Here is a 6,000-nt window from a genome sequence, read left to right on the forward strand (position 1 = left end):
GACAGAGAAGTCAGCACTGAGAAATACGTAGCCAAGAAGTAGCACAAATTCCCTTGGCCTATCGCTTAACACACAGACTTCAGAGAGCTGATATGGAATTTCTCATGGAGACACCAATAACTATTTATTATTTATAGGTCAAAATGAAAAGTACACAAATGCTATCTTTTCCATATGTAAGTTTATACATTTGTGTTTTTCATTATTTATTTGTTCTGTGAGCTGGAGATTGAGCTCAGGACCAAGTGCACGCTAACCAAGCAGATGTTCCACCACTAAAGTACCCCTCAGTGATATATACGCCATGTGTACTGGTCTCTTTAGAAATCGCAATAATATGTGCCATTTCTTTTCTTTGCATTACTTTCTAATTCAACCGAGTATTTACAAAAACTGATTTTCATTGCCTATGGAAGCTTTTTTGCAAGTTAAAAGAAAAAGAATTAACAAATCATCAGCTCCATCATCAGTATGGAGGCAAATTAAGACACAAACGGCCCAGGACATGCACAACCAATCTGAAAGCTGTTTAGTATTTCACAGAGTAAGGTATCGTCATGGTTAAAATTATTATTAAATGAATAAAAAACTGAGACAATTTAGAAAGAGTACAAGGAAAAGGATCCAATTAAACAGTGCAATTCAAACATATTCTTTAACTATCTTTCACTGCTACTTGTGATCTTGAAGAAATGACTTGCATTTTATCCACCTATAATGTGTTTCTTCAGAAAATCTGTATACAGCAGTGATTACGAACTACCATAAATTGAGGCAGAAGAGTATGGTCTGTGACCAGGCACGGCACCAAGGATCCAGCTTTTGCCTTTTCCATCACAGGAGGTGAATTCCTTTGAACAGGATTCATTTTCCTTTCTTTGTTCTATCAAAGCTCTGAGAAGAAATCAGTGTCGATGATCTCTGCCTGTATAGAGGAAGAAACGAGCTGTGGGGAGGAAAGCTCACACCGCTTTCCCACGTTAAGGAGGCTTCTATCAGCCACGCACAATGTCCGCAGAGCACAGGTCTCTGCGCAGAGGGGGCTCTTTCCAGGAAGGCGCATCCTCTCTGCCTTCTGCCTTCTGCTTCAGTAACCCGGAGGAGGGAAAACATTCCGCGAGTGCAGCTAGTTCACGGACATTAGCAGCATATCATTTTCCCAAAGTTGGAGAGAGCAATGGATTGATTTCAAGGTTCACAGTGGGACAGGATAAGACAGCACGACTCACATGTCTCTTGGAAAAAATATAAATTCATTGAGTCATTTCAAGGTTTCATGAAGATGTGATAAACTACTGGATTTGGTTACACACTTCCTCCTGCAGTGACCGCTGCATCCACCTCTTAGATAAGTCAGGCTGATTTGTTGTTCTCATGGTCTGTTTTTCCTCAAGTCTACTTCAATAATCAAGTTGATTTCAGGGCAGGTCCCCTAACTCCCTCTTCCTCTCTTGGGTTCAACTCAAGTTCTCCTGAAATCATTATCCTTTCGTTCCTTCAGGATGGACTGCCACAAAAAATTAATTATAAAGTAAACAAAGCTAAGTAAAAGGCGGTCAGCAAGGACAGGCTGCTCCGTGCAGATGGGAATGCAGGACGGCACAGTGCTCGTGGAAACGTCTTCTACGCAGCTTGGGCTGTGGCAGGTTGAGAGCCTGTGATTTCTAAGACTAACATGGTCCTCTGGCCCAAGAATCACTACACTCTCTCCAAAGCCAGAAGCACAAATCTAAGCAAAGCAAACCCTCTCAGTGGTCAGGAGTGCAGAGAAACAGAGCAGTCCCTGGAACACCATTGTTTGGTTGAAACCAGTTATTCTCTGGGGGACAGCTTCTGCTTGGAGAATCTGACAGAAAAATTGTCTTTTTTTTTCATCAATTGGAAAATCAAGTTGAATTACAAAGAACCAATGACATAAAAAGACCTCTCATAACCATTTCACCTGTTCACTGCTCTGGCCCTTCAGTATTCTCAAAGGACTCTGATAAACGCTAAAACAAACAAGCAAACAAACGAAACCCCTTCATGAGAATTATCTACAAACCAGGTAGTGCCTAGGGGGAAGGAGCCACGGGAAGAAACGAAACATACTGGGTGGTGTGTGGCTTGGACAAGACCACAACTTCTCTGGGCTGACAGTTTCACTACATGCTACCTGGAGCAGGAGGAGGTGGAAACATGTTTTCTTTTCCCACCATCCTCTGACGGTGATTATTGGCTTAGGGTGAGCACATGACCCAAGGCGGTGCAATTACAATGAAATCTGGGCTTTTGTTGTCGCAGAAAGAAGATGTGGCTGTTAGTCCACACGTGCCTTAGGGACCATGCTGAGGGGGTAGAAGAGCAAGTCCACATCTAGTCACACAGAAGAAGAAGGGCAGGCCCGAGATGTGGCTAGAATGTGTTCAGGTTGTCATTTGGGTCAACGGATCTGACTGTGACTGAAGCCAGATGGACCCAGCTCTGAAATTTTGTTTGATGAAACAGTAAATTCATTTTTTTCTCTTTTCACTTAAACTTGTTTTATTTCACTTGTATCTAGGAGATTTCTAACTATTACACCATAACACCTCAGCAGATCTACCAACATTTATAGTAATTTTGGAAAATTCTTACTTCTTGAAACACAGAAGCTAAAAACTTTGGCTTCACATGTACTTGTACTTTCATTCAAATCAACGAATGAGTTAAAAACCACTTTTTGGAAGTCTTTTGGACCTCTAGGCCTTGGAAATATGAAAATCAAGAGGGTGAAAGAAGCTCTGAAGGAGTCCATAGGCGAGAAGGGCCACACTCAAGATAATGGAATCCTGTGAAAGCGGTAAAAATTGAACTAGTTAAAATGCTGTGCTACCGCTCACACAACTCCAGGGGGAGCCATTCACAGCACAGTCTGTGTAACTGTCGCCTGCTGGGGTTATGGACACTGGGAAGTCCTAGCTCAACTACACTTTTGCCAGCTGGACTGGGCCAGGGAAGCCCAGCAAGCATTTTCAATCAGCAGCACAGCTCTTGGTTGTTTTCCTTTTTAATGAACTGATTATTGCCCGCTACACTTGAGTTTTCAGGGGGAGTTTCTGGCAGGCAGCTGGCACCCCAGGTTTACCATTACACAAACCAGATGCACGCTGCGCTGGTCTTGCCTGGCTGCGCTCTCATTTGTTACTGATCAACCAGCAGAGGCATCTTTAAATCAAGTGTCGGCAAACACAGTGCCACATCTAGGGCTCACAGAGGACTCTGGGCAGTGGGAGATTCACTGAACATCAGATTAATTATTTGGTAAAACAAGTGGAGCTGTTATGACTCCAAGGCCCTCACAACAACATGCGCTTACAGTGTTGCCCAGCGATAATACTTCATTCTACGTGGCAAAATCAAACTATAAGTAAATTCGTATCCAAATTAAACCAACAGCTGTGTGTTTTGATACTGATTAATATGGATGATAGAAAAGCAGATTTGTTCTCAGTCACAAAAGAGAGAGAGGGGGCGAGAAGAAAGTCTTCGATATAATGTGCCTTCTGAAACAGTGCCAAGGTAGTTCACTGTTTAGTTACAAAAAATGCCACAAGACGTTCTGGGAGATGCTGTTTGTTCTCTGGTGGGGCAACAACTGCACCTGCTCAGCCCTCACTTGAGGACCGAGACCGAATCACCTCTTCTTCAAAGGATAGTTCAGCTTCAGTCCCTGGGGGCAGATGGATGAACTTTGTATACTTCCGTGCCAGAGAAAGGATGGGAGATTAAAGCCAGGGCCCTTGCACTGAACTCCATCCCCAGCTCTTTATTTTAGACTTTGAGATATGGTCCTGCCAAATTTCTCAGTCACCCAGGCTGGGCTCAATCTTGCATCCTCCTGCCTCAGCCTTGCAGAGTGCTGGGATCACAGGTGTCCACCAGCATTTCCAGCTGTAAGTCTCACTCAGGTAGGGGAAGCAAATATAATCCAGCATTTGAACTGTGTTGCTCAGATTCTTTAGAAAGAGCACTGGATAACAAATTCACATACCGTCCCACTCCCAGCTCCGTGTGCCGCCAGTCTTACCCAGAACACTCCTGGCCTGTGGGCCACTAATACCCACAGTGGTACTGAGCCTTTCAGAGCTTTCAATGACAGCAAACAGCCTGCCGAGACAAGCATGTCATAGGTTGCCACCACTGGTCTAGAGGTTGAAAGAGTTGGCTATAAACTAAGCTGGCAAAACACAACTACCTTTCTGGTGCTGACACGTGGCTCTGTGGACAGCTCCACAGACTTCTCGTGTCTGGGAGAGTGAAGAGGAGACCTTTTTTTTTTTTATATGCCAGAAATGTCTAAACTGCTCATGTTCAGAGCTACATCCATTACAGACACGGGGATGTAATTTGAGTCACAGTATGAGTCAATAAAACAGACCCCTGATTCAACACACTAGACCCCTTCAGACCTGTGGTTTCAATTTCCATGGTTTCAGTTACCCACTGTCAACAGCAGTCTGAAAATATTCCATGGAAAATGACAGAAGCAAATGATTTGTACGTTCTGAGTTGCACACCTTCTGAGTAACAGGATGACATCCCACTCCACCCTACTCTACCCAAGCCGCGGCATGAATCTGCTCTTTGTCCACCATATCCACACCACCACCGTCTGCCTGGAAGGCTCTCAGTAGCTGTCTTCAATATGGAGCCACTGTCATATTATTACAGTGCTGTGTCCGCGTAAGAAGTTACAGTGCCTTACCGCACAGCGCCTAGGTGATTTACCTCACTTCATCTCATCACGCTACTGCCCCATTGTCTCAGACCATCACATGGAGAGGGTAAGTACAGTATAATAAGATTCTTTGAGAGACAGAGAACACATTCAGCGTGGCTCAACGAGGTGATCCCAAATGCATCTGTAGGGCTTTCCACTTTATCCTATCGACCCTTTCTTTATCCTGCTTTGGCTTTGCCGCTAAAAACCTTGAAGCTGTATTTGTGACACACTGTAAAAAATGCACGCATTTTCAAATGCGAGGTTTACAGAGAAGACGGCCAAACTCAGTGGCCTGTGGAGGGTGGAGGGATCTCAGACTTGTGCTCTGTCTCCTTCGCTCTGTGATTTGGTACATGTACTTTACGTGCTTTTTCTTTACCCACAAGATGTTTCCACTATCCATGTTTATTAGGAAGTTTTATTTGAATCTGTACTTGAAAAGCATTTACAACAGTGCCTGGCATGGGATCCACTGTGGAAAAATCATGTCCTAACCATCAACTCACCCTCAGGGCTGTGAGGATTTTCTTACCCTACTAGATTGTTCAGTGATTTCTTTTTGTTTGTTTTGTTTTTTGTTTTTTGAGACAGGGTCTCACTATAATTGAGACTAACGAGGTGATCCCAAATGCATCTGTAGGGCTTTCCACTTTATCCTATCGACCCTTTCTTTATCCTGCTTTGGCTTTGCCGCTAAAAACCTTGAAGCTGTATTTGTGACACACTGTAAAAAATGCACGCATTTTCAAATGCGAGGTTTACAGAGAAGACGGCCAAACTCAGTGGCCTGTGGAGGGTGGAGGGATCTCAGACTTGTGCTCTGTCTCCTTCGCTCTGTGATTTGGTACATGTACTTTACGTGCTTTTTCTTTACCCACAAGATATTTCCACTATCCGTTTATTAGGAAGTTTTATTTGAATCTGTACTTGAAAAGCATTTACAACAGTGCCTGGCATGGGATCCACTGTGGAAAAATCATGTCCTAACCATCAACTCACCCTCAGGGCTGTGAGGATTTTCTTACCCTACTAGATTGTTCAGTGATTTCTTTTTGTTTGTTTTGTTTTTTGTTTTTTGAGACAGGGTCTCACTATGTAATTGAGACTGACCTGGAGCTCACTATGTAGCCCAGGCTGGTCTCGAACTCACAGCGATCCTCCTGCCTCAGCCTCTGAGTGCTGGGATTACAGGCGTGCGCCACCACGCCCAGCTTCCAGTGATTCCTTACTCACTGCGGTGTCTGCATATTTCTAAA

Source organism: Fukomys damarensis, unplaced genomic scaffold, assembly GCF_012274545.1.
Source record: "Fukomys damarensis isolate Sample0158 unplaced genomic scaffold, DMR_v1.0_HiC HiC_scaffold_32, whole genome shotgun sequence".
Classification (NCBI taxonomy): domain Eukaryota; kingdom Metazoa; phylum Chordata; class Mammalia; order Rodentia; family Bathyergidae; genus Fukomys; species Fukomys damarensis.